This window comes from Lepidochelys kempii, chromosome 2 (genome assembly GCF_965140265.1).
Source record: "Lepidochelys kempii isolate rLepKem1 chromosome 2, rLepKem1.hap2, whole genome shotgun sequence".
Lineage (NCBI taxonomy): Eukaryota > Metazoa > Chordata > Testudines > Cheloniidae > Lepidochelys > Lepidochelys kempii.
This window is the reverse complement of record NC_133257.1, coordinates 257,725,960-257,748,009: the sequence shown is the minus strand read 5'-3', so window position 1 is coordinate 257,748,009 and position 22,050 is coordinate 257,725,960. Positions and strand designations below refer to the sequence as shown.

At 45.5% G+C, this 22,050-nt stretch overlaps 1 long non-coding RNA gene across 2 annotated transcripts in view; it reads left to right on the top strand.

Annotated features, from left to right (window-relative positions):
• LOC140907829 (uncharacterized) overlaps positions 1-22,050 on the top strand; it is a 91,635-nt gene that overhangs the window by 16,869 nt on the left and 52,716 nt on the right. Inside the window, exon 2 of one of the 2 annotated variants that reach the window (XR_012157648.1) lies at positions 10,045-10,147. This is a non-coding gene — a long non-coding RNA (uncharacterized lncRNA). Of the gene's footprint in view, positions 1-10,044; positions 10,148-13,015; positions 13,148-22,050 lie in introns of those variants that run through there. The other variant, XR_012157650.1, reaches the window with a different exon arrangement.

The following is a 22,050-nucleotide window of genomic DNA, read 5'->3' as shown; positions in this document are numbered from 1 at the left end:
TCCCCTGCCCCCACCAGTCTCGATACAAAATATCACCACTAGAAAGTGGAAATGATGCTTGTGGGCCTTTTACCTGCCTACACCTGGGAGCAAGGACACAAAGGATGGGCCTAAGTCTTCTCTCTGCTGTAAATCAGGAGTAACCGCACTGAAGTTAATAGAATTACACCAGTGTGTGCAAGAGGAAAGTCAAGCCCACCAACACAAGGTAATGATACAATGTTGGCCCTGTCCAAGACATGAGATGCTTCATTTACTTCATCCATCCTGGGCTTCTGGTTTCCCCTTCTTCCTAGCCCTGCCCCTTTCCATCTCTTCCCTCCCTTTGCCAACTCAAGCTGGAACTGCTACCTGAGGGGAAGTGCTCAGTAATATGGATGATGATTTGTCTCTTCCCCAGGAGGAATATCATTGTCCTGATACTCTCAGGCTCTTCAAGCATTCAGAAACTGGAAATGTGCAATGTACCCAACAGCAGGTCTTCCCCACTATGTTTAATAGACAAGCAACAAGGTTCTTATTGATACTGACCTTCTCCTAGTGATTTCAAATTATGAGTCAATACAGTGTCGCTTAAAGTAGCCTGTTGGCACGGAGATACCTGGGTGAGAGGCACTTCAGAATCTCTTAAGAAAGAGATTTTACAGTTTCACCTACTTGGCAGGAGAAGACACCTTTCAAGAAGCCAGCCAAGTGAACCTGCACTGGAAGTCATACAAGGAACATCTATATGCAAGACCCAAGGTGTTCTTCAAGGTGATATATGCTTCACTAGACAGAGGCTTTAAATCTTATTGGAAAAGTGCGCTTTGTCCCATAATACATATACTGTAAAAGGCTTTAAATAATAGCTGCTCGTGTGGCCCTGAAAGAGGTCACCATGTGGCTGAACTCTATAAATCTGGGCATTTGCTGAATTGACTTTGCCAAGAAGCATACTACAGCTGAAAAATGAGAGCTGCGGGAACAAGGTATATGGGGCTTGCAGAAGCAGCCACTGTGCTGTTCTGTAGAGTGCTTTGTTCCTCATTAAAAGGCTGATCCGGAGCCTGTTGAAGTCAATGGGAGGCTTTCAGCTGACTTTGAGAGGCACTTGGATCAGGCTCAAAGTGACTCATGAAAGGGGCCTGATTAAAAAAAAAAAACTGGGTGTGGCAGGGCAGGGGTAAAACCCCTTGAATGCCCTACCAAAATGCTGGCTAAGCCCTGCTTTCTGGTAGGGAAGCCAGGTGCAGGGGCCCAGGCAGCCAGCAGAGATCCCAGCTGCAGGCCCTAACAAGGGCCGGCTCACAGCAATGACTTGAGCTAAGTAGTGGCAGCTGGGCTGAGGAAGGGAAGGGCTATAAAAGCCCAGGAGACAACTCAGTCAGGAGGCTAGCCTGGGAGGGGATAGGAGGCAGGAGGCAGGAGGCTTACAGCTCTGTCTCCTCACCAAAGGCAAGGAGCCTCATGGGCTAGGAGACCCTGGGAAGGGTCTGAATGGGGATAGCTGTTGGGGGAATAAAAGGGACTACACGGTTGCACTGTAAATAAAGACACAAGGGTGAAGCCCCAAAGAAGGCATTGGGACTGTTTATTTGGCCGGCCAACACAGGGTACAGGCACGAGGAGGTGGAAACCTGTGTGGATCCTGTGACCCTGAGAGAGAAGGGAAAAGTGGTTTGAGTTAAGTAAGAGCAGAGAAACTCTTGCTCAAACCAAAGCTGATTCTCGTGTGCCCCCAGCTCTTGTTGGTTTTGTCTTTTGCATCTGTCTCAACTGCGAAGGGCTTGTGTACATAGGAGATTTTTCCAGTTATACCAGTACAGTTCAATGCTGTAGTTATACTGGTATAACCCTATGTGGACACTCTTATCCCAGAATAAAAGTGGGGTTTTGTTGCAGTTTTAGCTTCCAAAGCGACATAAGCTAAACTGGAGGGAGAAAAAAAACCCCTCTTGTACCAGAATAAAAGCATCCACACAGGGAGTTATACTGGGATAGCTAGAATGTCTTAATTCACACCCTGTGTTATATTAGTATAACTGCCTATGTAGACAAGCCCTAAGAGTCTTCCAATGTATTGTTCCTTTCTGAAGTTCTGATGCCTCCATATCCATGGTAGGAAAGCTGGTAGGCATCTGCTCTATGATAACCCATATCAGTTTTCTCCGTCCTCTGCTTCCAAAGCATATGTTATTACAAAGCCAGGACAGAATATCTTTGCTGTAGACAAATAGCGAAACCCTAGCTGTGTTTTACTACTACACTGTATTGAAAGAGACCCAAACCATGATGCTCACAGGTTCTGGCCACAGAGTTTAAGACAGCCGTCTGAACCCTTGTGGCACGAGGAGGGTGCAAATTTCCTCCACTGTGGTGGAGAAGTTGATCAACCCCACTAGTGAAACTGCTTTAATCCAATGAAGTTACAAACTCTGTCAGTGGGGCTCTCCCACATCAACCACTCCAATAGCTCAGCCATGGCTTAGAGTTGCAGACCTGTGTGTCTAGAACGGTGGCATTCAACCTCTTCAGCCTGAGGGTCAGACATCTTCCAGCAAGGTCCAGGGGCCGCAATCAGTATGTTGGGGCAGATCCTCTGCCTGCTCTGCTACCTTTAGAGCACTCCAGTGGCACAAGCCACCCACAGGGCAACGAAAATTATTAGGGCCTGGGGCACATGACTTACGAGGAGAGGCTGAGGGAACTGGGCTTATTTAGTCTGCAGAAGAGAAGAGTGAAGGGGGAATTGATAGCAGCCTTCAACTACCTGAAGGGGGGTTCCAAAGAGGATGGAGCTCGACTGTTCTCAGTGGTGGTGGATGACAGAACAAGAAGCAGTGGTCTCAAGTTGCAGTGGGGGTGGTCTCGGTTGGATATTAGGAAACACTATTTCACTAGGAGGGTGGTGAAGCAGTGGAATGGGTTATCTATGGAGGTGGTGGAATCTCCATCCTTAGAGGTTCTTAAGGCCCAGCTTGACAAAGCCCTGGCTGGGATGATTTAGTCGGGGTTGGTCCTGCTTTGCGCAGGGAGTTGGACTACATGACCTCCTGAGGTCTCTTCCAACCCTAATCTTCTGTGAGTCTATATCCCACTTCTGGGGACTCCCTCAGCATGGGAGTCTCACAGAATCGGCACAGCTGGCTCCTAAGCCACCTTTCTTGCAACCTCTGGCACCGGGGGCATGTGAGGAGGGGCACAGAGAGGGAGTGGCTGGAGAGTGTTGTGCCCCAGCTGCCTTATGGACCTTAGGGGAGTATAGCGACCTGGTGCAAGTTAGAATTCCTCCACTGCTGGGCTGCTCTGGGTGGCTGTATGAGGGAGGGAAGCCATCCTTTCTTAGCTGCTCAGGCGGAGACAGTCAAGGTCCTGTCAGTGCTCTCCTTGGGGCTGTTACAGGGCAGCAGGCAATGGAGTAGCCAGAGCCACTGCTCTCCTCCCTCCCCTGTGATGCAGCAGTTGCTAGAGCGGGAAACAGGTGCTGCAGGGCAGGGACAGCAGCTTCTCAGACTAGCACTGCCAGGCTCACAGCAGAGCCGCTCCTGGGGTGGCCGGGGAAACGGTGGGCGCGGGGGAAGGTGGTGCCCTGTGCCATCTGCCTCCTCGTAGCGATGAGGCCGATTCAAACGCTTCCATTTCAATGTCATAGAGCGCAGCTCAGGAAACACATTTTCAATTCCTAATCGAACATGCGTTTTCTGCTTAATGCACAGTCACCTTGAAGTGGTGCGTGCTGGGAGCCACGGGTCTAGGCTATGGTTTGGTCGAAGCAGCCTCACAAAGGAGAGAATTGCACAGGAGACAGCTAGCCAAAGCCACTAAATGGATCCTATTCCAACAACAAAGTTAGAGCTGAGGACCCCACGCTGCTGCTATGCCCAGCCTTTCATAGGCACTTTACCTAGCCCCCCTTATCATACTACCTGAGCACTCACAATCTCTTTAAAGTGTATTTATCTCCTCAGCAGCCCTCTGAGGGAGGCAGGAAGAACTACCAAGTTACAGATGGAGAAAGGCGGCAGAGACTAAGTGACTTACCCAAGGTCACCCAGAAAAATCTGTGGCAGAGAAGGGCTTGGCTCCCCCCCTCCCCCCAGCTTGCCTGATTCCCAGGCTGGTAGCCTTTGGGCCAGCCTCCCCCTCTACTCAGTACTCCTTTTCAGTCTCACAGAGCAGCTATCCTTCAAAACCTGGATGCACGTCCTGGTGTCAGTGCTGAATGCCGTGCAACAGAAGCAGTGCCACCATTCCACAGCCTGCCTGTTGTTCTCCTCTGAGCAGACTGAGTGCACGCCAGTGACGAGAACTGGTGCAGAACGAAGAAGAATGAAGACGATCCCGTACGCAATCTGCGTTTCTCCACCACTGAGGAGAAAAGCATCTGATAATGACTCCCAGTCAGCAGCTGACTCCTGCTCAAAGCGCTCAGCCAGCTGTGGCAACAGAGAATTATGAGTACTGAAGGACAGCTTTTACCCTTCCCCCTCCTAAAAACAATCTGGTTAGCTAGAGTGGTACAAAATCAGACATCTGTGTAGCAGATAAACATGGCCCCGTCTGTCTCTGTTGAGTCACCTGCAGCACATGCTACATCCCAGCGACATTACACTGTGGCAAAGAAAGACAAGGGATCTGTTAGACAGAAAAAGCCCACAGTGTAATTAGGAATCAAACATGGTTTTGGTTTTTGTGTTGCCCTAATATTTCTTCCTTACTTTACAGTCCTTTGTCCTTTTCAATTAGGCTGATACAGGGCTGACTAGTCTGGCAAATATAAGGAGCTATTTTTGTTTTGTTTTTAAAGCAAGCTTCTTCCAGGGTTTTTTTTTTTTAAAGCCCCTAGCCTTCAATTTTTTCCAACTGAACACTAGTTTCTGACCCATTTTGCACGAGAAAAGTGATATTTTCAAGTGGATAGCAGATTTGATCTAAGACAGGGGCTCTCTAGGTGTGGTCGAGCAACCATTGTTTGCTATACCCTAAAGGCATAGTCTACAGAAACTGTGCAATGATAGACTGGAGTGGTGACAGGGAAGATGGGCTATGAGAAAATGTCCCCCTTACGTGGTCCATGCAGAAAGGGGGAAAAAATTGGAGAACCACTCAGCTAAAATAAAACTTCCCCATATCTGCCAGTAACTGCAACTGCTTGTGACAAAATTCCATCCTGTGGGGAAAATTTAACACATGCACTATGTGGTAATTTTTAATGTTTTACACATAAATGTGAGCATTTTAGCAGCCCAAAGTGCTCCTAGCAGTAAAATGACCCTTTTCTGTCTCCAGAAGCAGCCATTTTTATCTGTATAAATATTCACAGGAAGGATGACTCAGAAATGATAACAGGATACATAACTCATCAACATTGTGTCACCAATTCAAATCCCGCTATGTTCACCTGTTGCTATCTTACAGTTTTTTGATTTGTGAGAAATGAGTTGGTGGTGCCAGTGTAATACTGTAATATTGTCTTGGAGTCACGAGATGATGCGATTACAATCTGAACTTGAAAGATTTCTTTTATCTGAGCCGGTAGGCAGTTAGATCTCTGAGAAATGCTCTGTTATGCTGCATGTGTTCTTAGAAATTGTTGCCTTTGTCTGTGGAGCTGGTTTTCTGTAGAGCGAGGTGAATACCTTCAAAAATATTCGTGTTCCATGCCTATGGTACTCGAGTAATAAAGTGAATTTGCTTTGTGTTTGCCTAATGCAGCCTTGGATTGCATTTGCTTTTTTCACGGCTGCATCACATTGGTAGCTCATAGTCATCCTGCGATTGACCTGTACACTCAGGTCTCTCTCCTCCTCTGTCAGGTCCAACTGATGAGCTCCCAGCTTGCAGCAGAAATTATTATTATTAGACCCTAAATGTTTGACCTTGCACTTTGTACTATTGAATTTCATCTCATTTCTGTCACTCCATTATTCAAGGTCACCCAGATCTTCCCGTAGAACATTCTGGTCGTCTTCTGTATTGACGATGCCTTCCAACTTAATATCATTAGCAAATTTCATTAACACGCTCCTATTTTTTTTTGCCAAGGTCATTAATAAAAATATTGAATAAGGTTGGTCCCAAGACTGATCCTTGAGGAATTCCGCTAGTCACCTCCCTCCAGTCCGATAAGTCACCTTTCAGCACTACCCGTTGCCTTCTCCTCTTTAACCAATTCCTTGCCCACCTAACAATCCTTTTACTGATCCTCTATCTTCCCCAATTTAACCTAAAATTTCCCATGTGCCACGGTGTCAGATGTTTTCCTGAAGTCCAAGTACATTAGATCTACTGCATTTCCCTTACCTAAAAAATCACTTATTTTCTCAAAGAAGAAAATCCGTTAACTATTTTATCCTTCACAATTTGTTCTAAAATCGTACATACTACTGAGGTCAGACTAACAGGTCTGTAATTGTCCAGATCACATTTTTTGTTTCCCTTGCTTAAATACTGGGATGACATTAGCTATTCTCCAGTCATTTGGTACTACCTCTGGCTAGACAGACTTACTAAAAATCCTTTCTAGCAAATTAGTGATCTTCGCCATCTTCACTGACAAACTGCAGAAGAGCAAAGGGCTGATCCAACTCTCACTGAAGTCAATGGAAAGACACCCATTGGCTTCAGTGGGCATCAACTCAGGCCCTAAATGGTTATGGACATTTTACCACGCCTATGGCCCCAGCAGTGTTCTCTCCAGAACAGGACTGTTTCACTGATGGAGCAGGCAGGGGAGCTTTTGCTGTCCATGTTGTGCTTGTTCTGTACCTCTCAGCTAGACGAATGATGGGCTGCAACCTATAGGGCTTATAGTCCAGCATCTTACCGCAGTGTTTTCAAGTGAAAATGATAATGGCTCATGGTGGGCTTGCAGAGTGGGAGCGGTTCAGGCAGAAGAATTGTTTTCCCACCCAGCTGTGCTCACCCCTGACAGATTTAGGTCAAGCTCTTTGCCCTGCAAAAGTGACAGTTGAATGTTGTGGCCAAACAACTTCCCTATTTCCAACGAGAGCGCTTTAAAACCAAAATAAAACTGAAAACCCCAGCCAAAGCTAATGCTGTTTTCTGGGCAGCTCTTCCAGTGCTATCTTTTTAGCCCCTCCCTTGTGAGTCTTGCTTAAAATAGCAAACCAACCACAACTATAGCAATAGCCCAAACAGCGGTTATTCAAAGCAGCCTCTTCTGTTTTGGTATAACCCCTTCATCTCTGTCCTTCAGCAACAGTTGGGGGAAGGTAGGTGTTGGGGAGATTGGAAATACTCCGTTTCAAGAGACATTACAGCCAGCCCTATGTGAGTAACAAACATATTGTCCAGAATGACAGATTTCACTCTTCAACGTCATGGATTCATCATGTTGTTTTGTTTTTTAAGCCAGAAATTTCCATTACAATAATCTAATCTGACCTCCTGCATAACACAGGGGATCTCCTGCCCTGCAAGGTGACTTCCATTGGGTACCACTAAGTTCCTGTATAACAAGATCCAGCCAGGAAGAATTATAGGTATCCCTGTTTGTAAAGTCATTGAAGTTTGACAGCACTGGGGCATGCCCTGTGTTTCTACTACTCATTAAATCAATGTTCCTTCATCCTTCCAAGGTACTGTAGCATTTTATTAAGTGAAAATCACTTGGACAGGCCCTTAGAACTGAAGACCTACAATGAAGTCCTGGTCACATTGAAGGCAAATGGGAATTTTGCCATTGACTTCAATTGGGCTAGGATTTCACCTTCCATCGGCTCTCCATGGAGGTTGACATGCCAACAGCTTCTATCATCAGAGCAGAGGTCTGCCCTTGTGTCCTTGTCCTGGCGTTGCCTCCTTCCCATCCAAAATTGTTCCTAATTAGGAGGGGAATGAGGTGCCCCTGTTTTTTCTCTCGAAATGTCCATTTAGATTTAGAACATAAGCAGGTGTTCCCTATTGTTGGAAAGCACGCTGCCCATCTGCTACTCCCCACCTCAGAGTTGGCTCCGTTTCAGTGGTATTATATATAAACCAGTTGTATAGTGCTGGGGTTCTTTGGGACGGAAGGTGCTATACACATGTAAAATACTGTGTATTTATATTCAGGTAGCACGTAGGGGCCCAGCAGAGATCAGGGCCCCAACGCATGGGAAGAGACAGTTCTGCCCCAAACAGCTTACAATCTAAATGGATAAGATCGACAGAAGGTGGGAAGAGAAGCTGATGTGAAGTGACTTGTATAAGGACATGGAGCAGCTCAGTGGTGGGACTAGAATCCAGGTCCCTTGAGTGCTGACCCCAGGCCCTATCTAGTAGACTAGGCAGCTGTTCTGCTTATGTTTACACTATTCAGGTAGTATGTCTGTTAGAGCAGCTGATTTAGGACACGACAACTTTGGGCTTTAACTGAAAGTGGTGCTAGCGGGTCCTTTCATTGAGCCCCTTGGCTTCAGGTGAACATGGGCTGAAGGCAAGTCTGGATAGGAGGCACCTGCTGAGCTGATTAATGTTCTAGGTGTGTCCAAAAGTTCCATTGACCTCACTAGATTGTGCCGGCAGAGCAGGTGCAGTGGAAGACCAGTTGAAGGGTTAAATTTGCTTTGCAGCCCTCTGCCCAGAGCACTAGTCTATCATCTAATTGCACTTCCACTGGGCAACGGGTTGCTTTGGCCGAAAGGCTCTAATGCAATGTGCAGCTGAGCTGGGACGGGGAAAAAAGAAAATGAAATGACTTTTTAGGGTCCCCGTGACTATCTGCCAAGCAGCACACAGAGAACCACAGACCTTATCAGGCTGCTCTGCTACCACTGAGCAGTGTCTTGCTATTCTCCCCCATCAGCAACATACAGAAAACAGTTGTGCAGCTTAGTGACACCTATATTTTGGTAAATAATCTCCAGATCTCTGCACAGGAAAGGCCCTTACTTCTTGACTTCCTAAGAAAAGAAACTGCTGCAAGTGTAGCCCGAAGGTTGTGGCTGTCTCACGGGGCTGCTAGAAATAGGCAAATGAAGAAAGGAACTCTGGGGACTAACAGCTGTTCTGGCAATGCACATGGATTCCGATATGGCTTCCACACTCCTCCCTCCTCCCTTTGCAGGTAGCGTTGTGGTTTGGAGAGGTTTGCAATCCAAAAATGCACCAAATAGTCTCAGATCTCTGCCACGTCCTTCAGGGCTGGTTTGCAGGACAATCCCATTTTGCATTTATAGACTACATCCTTCCATCCCAAAGGTCCTCATCAAATACATTCATGCATGCGCCTGGAGTGGAGGGTGAAAGCTAGGTAAGCAGCTAGAGCAAAGCATGCTGTGCATCAAGGCATATGTGTGTGTTGGGGGCAATTTGGGCCTAAGGGCACCTGGGTTGAAATCTGTTATGAAAAATGCCATGGAATCCTTAATATCCACCCAGAGCTGATGGGTGCTGGGTTTTTAAGGTCTCATCTGAAAGACTTCTGCCCAGTAAACTGCACAGAATTCCACCTGGTACCTCAAAGGGATAGCAAGCCATGGTGACCTTGCCATGGTTCAAACCTGCAGGAATCAAATCTGATACTTAGATTCCTAAACTGTTCCCTCCTGAAGCCTGTGGCCTGGAGGTGGCACTGCAGCATCATAAAGATAAGGGAGACCATGTGGTCCAATGGTTAGAGGCTAGGAATCAGAAAGCTCTAGTCCTGGTTCTCTCCCTTCTTTGCTCTGTGGCCTTGGGGAAGCCACAGGCATCAGCGAAGTTTTCAAAAGCAGACACTGATTTTTGAGTGCCTCTGTTTTTGGATGTCAATTTGAGACACCTTGGGGCTGACATACAGAAGAGCTGTGCCCGCTTCTGAAATTGCTGACCTGTCTCTATTTTCTCATCCGTAAAATGCAGCTAAATCCCACCTGCCGGGTGTGTGAGAAGGAGCAGACTGAGGGCAGATCCTTGGCTCTCTGCTTGGTGGGTTGAGCGAGGATTTTAGAAGCCAACAATCTTTGATCTGAGAAGGGGTTGGGGCTGGTCCGGAAGCTCTGCACAGCTTCTGACCCCTGCTTGCCTATCCTGCCACCCCCCCTGTGTGAATTTTATTATTTATTTGTATTTCCATAGTGCCTAGGAGCCCAGGTCATGGACCAGACCCCACTGTCCTAGGTGCGGTACAAACACAGAAAAAAAGGACAGTTCCTCCCCCAAAGAGCTTACAATCTACAAGGTAAGAGACAACAGAGGGACAGATGGATGGGGAACAGCAATGAGACAATATCGGTCAGCATGATGGGCAGTTATCCGAACACACTGGCAGCTGACATGTTGTCCAGTGTTTTGAGGCCTCATGGCAAAGGAGAGTTTTAAGGAGAGACTTGAAGGAAGATAATGAGGTAGCTTTGTGGGAGCTCCTCTCAAGCATGTTACCCTGCTCTGCATTATGTGGCACATGATGGAGTGCCCCATAACAGAGTAGTTGGTAGCCCCCTGACCAGGAGGAGGTGGCAGATAGGCAGGGTGTACTGTGTGCCTGGCACTGAGGCAGCTGAGGGCGGGCCAGATTCAGATGGGACGGAGGGACGTAGTCGTGGTGGTGAATCAGAAGGAAGTGTTTGTGTGGGCACCTTGAGGGTAGAAAGTCACCAAAATTTGGAGGAATCCAGGTTGTAGGTTAGCAGTAAACCACCTCTTGGTTGTGGAAATGAATTAGGGTTTATAAAGTACTTTGGTATCCTGACACAAAAGGTGTGGTCTTGTTCCGATTATAGGCTTTCATGATTCAGAAAAGACCTATGCCAATTTGGGATGGGCAGCAACTGCCTTTAGCAGAGGTGTGACATTGATGTAATACCAATTGGCATTGGAGAGTAATGCCTTGGGACATGATACAATGTTCATTGAAGTCACTGGAAAGCCCTGTCTCCCGTCATTGATTTCAGTGGGCTTTGCATCAGGCCCATAGACCTCCTGCGGGCACTCTGGATATTTCAGTGTTGCTGAGTTGAAAGAGGCATGCAGGATTAATGGGCAGCTGTCAGTGGGCTTAGCTGTTCACAAGCATCTTTGCACCAGCAGGATATAAATGAAAATGTTAAGGTGTAAACTAAATCCGTGAAATCAGGAGTACAGATCAAGGCTCTGGGAAGCAAAGCTAGATGTGAACTGGTGCAGTCAGGATAAATTAAAAATACACAAAAGTCATTGATCTAAGCTTGACCCCTGTAGCACAACCCATGCCTTTCCTAGAAGCCCATTATCACCTCATCACAGCAACTCCCTTACTTACATAGGAAATGAATTTCAGAGGTGATTACATGAGACAAGCAAATAAACAGCACTAAACAGAAATAGCTAACCCAAGGATTGGAAGTTCACTGGGCTCTTTACCCTAAAATAGTCTATGATGCTGAGTGTGTCTGTCCCTTTTAAATGTCCCTTAGTTCGAGGGGCATCAGTAACGTTAGTCCCAAAATTTCCTGCATTTCGCCCACTTTTGGTGTCTCCTCACTTTTTGTATTACTCAAAAGTCTTTGCATCTGAAATAAAGGCTCCTGGAAGGAAGACTATAACAGGAGAGAAATGGATTATGGAGATGGACTAAAGGAAAGAATCCTACATAATTTTAGGTTTCCCGCATGAATAATTTTTTGGTGTGTCTCTCATTTTGGGTCTATCCAAATATTGTATCATCCCATGCTTGGTCCTTGGCAGGTGATTGATGAAGCTGAGCTGATGATAGAAAGTTTTGTTTAGGTTTTACATTTCAGATGGCTTTGGGGTAGGAGATGGCACACAGTAGCAATGGATTTTCTACAGTTCCCTGTGGTTGTTCACTCTTTGTACACAGTGTCACCATGCCTCAGTGGATCACAGCTGAGGATGCCAGATTCAGGACAAACTGCTGAGAAACAGGGCAGACTCACCCCAAGCTGGTGGTTATTCTACCATTAGATATACCAAGCTGGTAACAAAAGTAAACTTCTATCTCACCTCACTGGTTAACAAGCAGTCTCCTAGGCATTCCAGCCCTTGTTTCACCACCCAGCCACTAGTCTTTATGATGACTGGTTACTGAAAACCAATTTAATCAAACAAAGGGTGCTTCTGATCTCAAGAGACCAACCCCACAGCCAGGTCAATATCTAACTCAGATCTTACCCAATAATCAAGCTGTTGCCAATCCTTTAATAGCTAAAATCTAAAGGTCTGTATTTAAGAGGAAAGAAATAGAGTTAAAATTGTTAAGGAAACCATATGCATACAATCATTGCAAAGTTCTTGTATCAGGTTTGAATCAGCGACGGAATAAACTGCTAGTTTGCAAAAAGTCTCTCTGGAAATTACCCAAACAGCTTGGGGGTCATCAGTCCTTCTTTAGAGCTTCCTTGTTAGAAATCCAGTCCAGAGAAACGAAGCAGGAACTGAAGATAAAATGGAGATATTTCCAGAAGTCTTTTATACCCTTTCCCATGTGAATGGAATGTTACTGTCCAAAACAAAGCTCTCGGTCTCAGTTTGTGGAAAATTACAGGCACAAGATAGAATCCAGGGTCACATAAGCAAGTCACATGCCCTTACATGCTTTGATGACTAACAGGAGCAGCCATTGTCCATGTTCTTTCTAAAACATCCACAGGAAGGCTCACTGGGCTGTGAGGAGCTTCTTCTGTGGCCCATTGTGAGAATCAATTGCTTTTGATGGGCCATCAACACAAAGCTGTCTGGCTTCAAATGTAGATTTTACCTAGTGAGTATTACCCCAGGAACAGACACATTTGAAATGCAGGTACATAGTCAATATCATAACGTCAGATATAAGGATGATACATGCATACAAACAGGATAACCATATTTAATCGGTTGTAACTTTTCCATTGATACCTTACATGACATACTTTGTATAAGATTTGTTGCAACTGTGTAACAGTGGTAGTAACAATGATCTCTATATGGTCATATTTCAATCGTACAGCATCACACACACCATGGTCTTTCCAGGGATTTTTCAGATTGCACAGGGACCATTGAGACCAGCAGAAAAAAAAATCATGAATAGAAAGTACTGCAGATTTGAATGTCATCCAAATCCAGCAGCATCGCAGATTCCTTCTGTCCGGGTGTACTGCCAGGAGAGGAAGAAGGGTCTTGTGGTGAAGGCAATGGAAAGGGATTCAGGAGTTTGACATTCAGTTCCCAGCTCTGCTGCAGACTGGCCATGTGATCTCAGGTGAGTGATTTAACACCCATGCATTGGTTTCTCATGTGAAATGGGGAGTGCATGTCCGTACATCCTAGGGGTCTAGTCAGGTGCTTAAATATCACAGTGACTGAGATGATATAAGTGTGACATACTAGGGGTACAGTCCAGACTAATGAGTATCTGTGTCACCCCTGCCCTGTAACCTGGGGTGTCCTTTACAATGCCTCGCTGCTGTAGCCTCCAACCCGGACTGCTCACAAGCATGTAAGTCACTCCCAGCTACGTCTGAGTGTGTGCTGCAGCCAGCCAGCCACCCCTTGGCTCTTACCAGCCTTGGTTATGCTGCAGAGTGACCCAGCACACTCCCAGACCCAGATCTTCCTCCAGAAACATACATCCTGTACTGCCCAGCCCTCTGTACAAATATGTCACATCTGTTATTCCTTTAAGGAAAAATTGGCCAGATTATTATTTGAAATAGCATACCCAGAGTCTCCAATGTGAACACACTGGATTACATAAAACAATAAAACAAGATAATTAACTACAAAGAGAGAGATTTTAAGTGAGTACTAGTAATGAGGCACAAAAGTCAGAAATGGTTACAAGAAAAATAAAGAGAAAACACTTCCTGGTGCCAAACTTAACAAACTCTATGAGATTCAAAGCAGTTTTCTCACCACATGTTTTAGCAGGAGTCTTACTGACCAACCTCTTCAGGTCAGGACCCCTCCCTCAGAATCCAATGACTGTTTCCTTTTGTCTTCTCAGGAGGGGTGAATGCGATAGGCAGGGAGAGACAGAGAGAGAGAGCGGGGTGCCTTGGAGTGTTTGTCCCTCCTTTTCGCAGTTTCAGTCCCCTCTCTTGAAAAACATTGCCAACTGAGAACCAGGAGACAGACAGTCTATGTGGAAGGATGTTCCCTGTTGTTTTTTTCATCTGCTTGAACTTCTTTTGTTTTCCCTTCCTGCTTGATGACTCTGTTTTCTGCTTAAATGCAAGATAAGGCAAGCACACATTCCTTTGTTTAGAACAGACCTGTCTGCCCACTTCTGCTTGGGCAGAGCTGTGGGGTTTGGAACATGTATTAATAACATCATACAGGGGAATCATAACTTCAATTACAAGGTTGCCACACATATTTTATCAGGACAATACTGACCAGCAAACTATGAGTTTTCAAATGATGCTTCACAAGGCATGCCTTGTACAAAGATCATTATAATAGTGTGTAGGGTGTATTCTGTTACAATAAATACCTAGACAGATAGTAGCACAGCTGGTAATTCCAGCAGTAGGGCACGTATGTTCTAACTGGAAGTACTAAGTCCATTCAGTAACAATAATACCCAGCTCTTGCATAGTACTTTTCATCCATAGATCTCAAAGCATTTTACAAAGGCGCTCACTATTGTTATCCCTATTTTACAGATGAGAAAACTGAGGCACTGTAAAATGACTTGCCAAACATCACCCAGCGGTAGATCCAGGAATAGAACCCACTTCTCCTGAGTCCCAGTGTGGTGCTCTATCCACTGCTGGCTACAGTCTACCTAGATTTGGCTGTTAGTCTATCATAAATCCACAGGAGATGAAAATTAACTGTAAATTACCCTATTTGCAATTTGTTTTGTGAATTCAGACCTTTCTGGACAATATGTATTCTCCTGAATCTTCACCAATATTGACTTTCTATTTCCTGTTCCCCTACCCCAATTTTACAGCCCACCTCTCAAAACAGACAATATGGTCCTAATAGTTGGGGAACAGAGGCACTATCCAGTTTGGAATATTCCTGGGCGAGGTGTGGGTTTGAGTGTCAGATATTGAGACATTCCACTTGGGAACTAAACAAATGGTCCCAAATATGAATACAAGACAATAGCAAACTTTCAAGTTCATGCATGTATATATTGCAATGAGAGTGTGGGGATTATCTAGCTCTATGAGCCAGATCTTCAAAGGAGCTGCCCTCCCATTCAGGACTATGGGAGCTGGAGGGTGCTGAACACCCTTGCAAATCTGGTTATGTAAGAACAAACTCCCTGATTTGGTTTATGATGGATACCCTTCAGAATGACACTGCTCTCTCAGTCAAAGAGAGAAGAGTGTGTGTGTGTGGGGGGATTTGATAGCAGCTTTCAGCTACCTTCCTGAAAGCCTTCAAAGCTTTCAGACTGAGTCACTTCTAGGAGTTCATCACTTGGCTTGCACAGATACAGTCATAGCGCTTTGTAGCTCTTCGGTGCCCGTCATCTGAGGATTCCAAACAGCTTTCCTGGCATTTTATTAAACCCCACAATGCCCTAGTGAGGTAGGTAAAGAATATGGAATGGCTTCCTTCGTCAGCTAAATGCAACCGCCTCTGGGATAGAATAGGGCAGCTAGTTAACAATGCACAACAACACTATGCTGCAGGTCTATGGCTAGGTAGTGAAATCCAGATAGAACTGCAGGGGGAGTGTCAGTTGGTGGAATGTAATCTCCTGGGTGGGAATGTAGCTAGCTCACCGGTACCAACCCCCTGACTCTCTGAAAAGTGCTCGGGGGTCTTAACTGACTACATGTTCACAGGATGGTCCCCCTAACTCCATACTGAAGCATTAGTTCAGCACTGTCTCAGAGGGAAGTGCGCCAACTAACTAATTACAAATACCACCTCTTGCAACCCCTTGGTGTCTCTTTATGGGCCCCCTTCCACAGATAGACCTGACTAGACCAAGATCGAGCTGTACGACTTGACAGGTGCCTCAGAGATGGGCGAAGTACAAGCAGATAGATTATAGTACCAAGCGGCGTGGCTGCAAGCTGTAGATCCACCCAGGGCACAGCGTCAACTGGCACTTCCACTTGTCTTCCCCATGCACGTCACAAACATGGTGATGTCTCGGGGTTAGTTATTTCCAACTTTGGTGGCTTCCCAGCTACTCACCCACTTGCTTGTCACGGCCAATTCTATGACCGTTTTCCCATAGGCTGTTCTGCTGTGTACTGCTACTCCGCGGCTTTTCCCTAACCTAAAGGAGGAGCGGGGGACACAAGCAGCAGGCAGGAGTACCAGATGCTTCAGGGGAAGGTGCAAGAAACCCTGTAAGGACAATTAAAGAATAACCTGTCCATTAGAAAGCTTCCCGCCTACCTCCCATCAGCTAGTGACTAATGGCCTGAAGCATGAGGGCTTATATCCCTTACACATTTTTGTATTCTGGATGTCCTTGGTATCTCTATAAACACTCAGTCCTTTAACAACCCTTGTAAACTCCAGGTCTTGTAATATCTAGTGACTTTATTGTTATTTATTTGCCTTATTGTAGGGCCTCATCCTGGACTGTGACCCCATGTGTGCTAGGCACTTCACAGACATGACAGACAGTCCCTGCCCCCAGGAGCTTGCAATGACTTCCACTGGTCACTTTGGTGGTTTGTAAAAGCAGTTACCATAATTCTGCATGGAATCATAGTAGGTGCCTATGCAAATGATCAGCTGGATGTCTCGCTGGTCTGCTGCACATACAAATAGCTGGGACTATGCGTACAGTCATGGTAATTTCTTGAACAAATTACATGCATTCATTTTTTTGGTGCTTGCAATTCTGACAAGCTGGGCCTTTCTTTCTAGGTATAGAGTCAGACACGAGAGAGATGCGAGCACACATCTTCTGATGGTGTTGTGTCAGTGACTGATGCTGCCTGGGGACTACATCTCTAAGAAAGCAGTCTTGCCCTGGTGTCTGAAAGATAGTGATACGCAATTTTATGTTTCAACAGACATCTGTGTTAACAACTGAAACAAAATGAGGGCACATTAAAAACTTTACCGCACTGTTGCAAATGACTTGCAATGTCCCTGGGGAGCACCATTCATGCTTTTGCTGCTGTAAATTACTCAGAATTATGTTTGAAAATAGCAGAGCCTACATTCCTTGTTAGCAGCACCCTCTAGGAAATCTAGTTACCTCCTGGAAAATAACACAAGAAACTGAATGCATGTCTCAACTTCTATTTTCAGTGATGAATCTAACAAGTAACAATAACAGTTTCAGCATCTATGCCTGGTAGCACTTTACAAACATTAAGCCACCTTTCCCCGGGAAGTGCACAAATGCTACATCCATTTTACTGTTGGCTAATCAGAGGCACAGGAAATTAGGTCAGCTGCGAGATTCTACCCTGCGAGCCAATGGCATAATCAGTAAAAGAATTCAAGTCTCTCAACTTCCAGTTCACTGCTCGGCCTGGGACAACACTTCCTGGAATGTGATGATTCTGGGCTTGTCTATGCTGGGGCATATGTGTACAGATGCAGTTACACCTACATAGCAACTCCAGTGCAGTTCCTCTACATTGTGGGTTTGCACTGGTGAGGCAGTATTTTCCAATGCTTAGGGCATTGGACTGGGACTCAGAAGACCTGGGGCGCTTACCTGACTCTGCTACTGACATGTTGCAAGTCCTTGGGCAAGTCACTCCTGTGCCTCCATTTCCCCATCTGTGAAATGGAGACAATGATACCTGCATCCTCAGTAAAATGCTTTGAGCTGTACAGAAGAAAAGGGCTATGTAAGAGCTAGGTGGGATTGCTACACATTTACACTCCTCTTTGGAATTAATGAAAGGTGGAAGAAGATTTTGTGGCTTAAGCCTTTGCTAAAAGTCATGTTGCTTCCACTTTAAACCAAGAGATATTGCAGTTCACAGATGCTTGAAATCTGATTTAGCAGAGGGGTGTCATGTAGCAGCAGTCTGGGAGAGTGAAACTTAGCTGTATCATTGTTTGAGTCAGAGAACTGATTGCCTCTGTCCCTGTGTGCATCACATGAGAAATTCTCAGTGTTACACGTAGAAGAGGTTGACAGAATTACAGTGGCCTCTCTTAATAAGCTCCAGACGGAGGTGGTGTGTTTGTGTTCCAGCACTGTTGTCAAGCTTCGCCCACAAATCCACACTGAGATGGGAAAGCACTGGGATAAGCAAATGGGTCCTGGTACACCTTCCATGTTCAAGAGTGTAACATGTCGAACTAGATCGGAGTCTAATGTATCTGTGACTCAGTGGTGCAAGTGGACTCCATTTCTTACAGGTAGGCACCCCCCGCCCACGGCGGGCACGTGACCTTCTCAAGGGACCGTCCATGTGACTCCTCCCCACCCCTTCCCCAGCCCAGAGCCCCCACACTCTCCCCGGTCCCTTCCCATGATCCACCCCCCTTACCTGAGGGAGGCTCTGTCCTCCTCTTAGCACGGCTGCTGTACCACCCCAGCCCTTCCACGCAGGGTCCCCTCCATCTGTACAGCAGCCAGCCCCCCGGAGGACAGGGCTGGGGATGGTACAGCTGTGCCAGAGGTGCTGTGGGCATGGGGCCACCCAGTGGCCCCACGTTCTGCTCCTACTCTTTCTGGACCGCTGTACCAGCTATAAATATCTTGCAGGTACGGTGTACCGGACCGCCCTACTTGCACTGCTGCCGTGAGTCCAGAGGACCTAGCCTGCGGACACACTGTATCTTTGGGTGTTAAATGTACATCAAGAGTGCCTAGAGCTTTGGCTGGGCTCCCTTTGGGGTGACGTTTGTATAAGGCCAACTTGTAGGTGAAAGGGAGGCTGGCTGAAGCTAAGTGCAGAGCGTCTGTGCCGCTGAGTTGGGAAGTTGCATCGCTAGTCCTGGATTATCAAAGAACTATATGGGCTGCGAGAGCTGATCAGCCTACAGACCGAAAATTAATCTGAGACATGGTTCAGGGAATAACTAAGAAACAGCTGTTTGCAGACAATTTGTGAACAAAGAGGAGAAGCACCTGTGGGCATGTTTTCATTGCAGTTATCTGGGTTCTTACCATGGTGTTGCCTCCAAAACTGCTCCCTGTCTCCACATGTAAACCTCTCGCTGGAGTTAGGTGGTGTTTTCCGCCTGTGTTAGTTGGCCAGGCTGAGGGGGTGGGTTAGAGACTGGGTCCTGCTTTCACTTGGGCTGGTAGCCTGCCCACTTTGAAGTGAGGACACAGGCTAACCCAATCGAGTGATAGGAGTCCTCCAGTGCCTTCCCACAACTCCCCCAGTTTGCCCAGAAAAACAGATAAGTTCTCCCATAATTCATTGTGAAGGACTCAGAGTGACTCATCTTACTGCTGTGCTAAGAATCATGGGATGTGTGCCCAGAATTCCTAGTGACACACACAGGGGAGAGCATCAGCAGTGAGGGCATCAGTAACCCAGGTAGGGATTTGCAGCATGGCCCCTGTCACCTGGGCTAGGCTAACTCAGGTCACTCAGCCCCTGGTGCTGACCACCTGAGTTAACTCTGCAGTGAAAAAATGCCTCGAAAGAATTACGAGCACAAGTCCCATTAACTTTCAGCGGAGCTTGTGCTCCTAATTTACTTAGGTGTTTTCCAAAATCCCATGATAAAGCCATTTATTGGCCAACTGTAGCCACAACTATATCCCTTAGAGGATTGTGTGACACACTCTGGAGAGGAGAACTGGAATGGGGTAAAAATGTGGATTTTTTTGGGTGAAATCCTGATCCCACTAAAGTCAGTGGTAGGTTTGCTATTGACTTCCACGGGAGCAGGATTTCACCCACAGAATGCTTACCCAATGGAAAGAACTGTGTCTCTATATCTGTTTTAGTTTTGTGGAGATAAACACCTACTGTAAGAGGAGGACCTAGAATTTTCTCCGTTTAGGAAATAGAAAGTACTTAGTACATCTCTAAGATACTCAAGTAAGCAGAAAAGCAGCTGCAAGCGAAAATATCTGCTGCAATATTGTAAACACATTGTATGTTTGTTCCATGCCATTTGTGGGCAGGAGAAACATGATTGGACCATCTTCTTACATCTCCCCTACTCTTTGTTAACAAAGCCACAGCTTAAAACCTAATCACTAAACCAAACTAGTATCCTCCCAACTGGCTTCCACCCCAAAGGTTCCGTCCAACCTTTTGCAATCGCGATGCACACTCTTTGAAAAAGCACGCAATCTCGGACTAGCTAGCAATTATTTTAATACAGTGTTATGAATAGGATCAAAGCCTTCTCTTCTTGAAATGCTTCATTCCAGATGCCAAAAGTTGTCACCGAATGACAAATGGATTGTCTCTCATCTTGCACAAGCATGTTCTAACTGGACGGGGCCAGGCAGTGTGTGGGATGGGGATTTTAATTAATAACAATATTTAATTTCTAAAGTGAAGCATTTAGGTAAGAATGAATACTGCAGCAGCTGCTGTGGTACAGCAGAAGTGTCTGCCTTCAGGTGTGAGTGCACAGCAGCCCATGCACTCATGAAGAATGACTCCGTCAGCAAAAAGCATTGCCGCGTTCACTGTGTAATGCAGGCGTGTGAGCTGAATAACAAACATCTCCGATAGTTGCCTGAAATATTTCAGTCAGGTCAATTTTTCTCAGTTACTTGGCAGCATAAGTGTCGTGGTTCCTCCAGCTGATAGTAGCTATGGAAACCGTGACATCACTACAGACATAGTGGTACATAAAAATTCAAGTGGCTGGGGACTGGTTGCTAGGAGAACTCAACTCAGGAAAGTCATTGGGCAGGCAGCCAAGGGACTGGAATCTACTGGACATGCTGTACTTTACCTTGGTGATTTTTTTCTCCCCTTCACTTTTCAGACAAGTAGCTTTTTGCATTATTCATCCTTAGATTATCTCAGAAATGTCAACAGTAAACTAACGATCTTATCTAATGCACTACATTTCCACAACGGGTGCAAGGTCATAAAAGGAAACCTGATACTGTACCTACAACCAAATAGTCGTCACTGTCACTGATTTTAGTGTCCAGATTATCATAAATATGCATAAAGCCAGAAGGTAGTCCAGAGTTTTGACTCAAACCTGATTTTTGTAGATTTGCTTCATCTCTAATATTTATGTATACATAGATGCTTGCATGAATGCAAACACACCTCTCTTCTCTGTGCTAATTATATGTATTATATATACAATTATGTAAACATATCCTATAATATATAGTATTCACCGTGAGTGTGTGTGTATTAAGTATACAACTCAATAGTAACTATGTAGCTGTAACTAAAACTTCTACAGGGTGTATGTGTGCCTTAAAAATGCACGGTGTTATGTATTCATTTGTGTCTGTCTGTAGATATTTAAATTATTCTTTTTTGACCAGACAAAAAACTTACATAAAAAAGTTGCTCAAGTATATTTCCTCACAGCAATGCAAACACTGAAAGAGCAAGGAAATCCTAAACTAAGGCAACATTCACTCCTAATGATACCAGTCTCCAATCATTAGCTCCAGTTTTGAAGTGCTTGTGAACAGTCTTCAGACCCAAATTATGCACAGAAATTATCTGGTGAATAATTTTGTCAAAAGAATGAATTTGAGAAATTAGTAAGACAATCCGGTAATTTGCAAACAGAAAAAGAGGGGAAATTCACTGAACAAACTATTTGTTACAAATAACTTCTGCTGTTTTAGAGAACACGGACATTGACACGGATGGACACACACACAGAGCACATGGGAGCACACACAATCAGAAATTGTTTTCATATAAATTGGAGATGGTGCTCTTCATTTCTTGCTCCAAACTGTTGTTGTGCTCTATGAAACAGCGACTGTGCTTCACTCCAGAGGTGGCTGAACTTTTACTTAGTTATGGTTGTGTAATGGATTGGATTGGTGGTCTTGGAGATGGAAATCTTCTCATCAGAGAGAGGACAGATGTAGCTGCAGTGCAACCTTCTCCACTACTGTTCCTCAATCCTGATCTGCCCAGGACCTCCTCTTGTGTACAAAGACTAACTCATTGTACATGCCTATTCAGCCCTTACTGTCTCAGCTGAGATAGTGAACATCAGTGCTGTTTGCAATAGGGATTTTTACGGTGTGGCACCATAAGTGTAACTCACTGGTGAACATGTGTTACTGGCCTCCTTCTG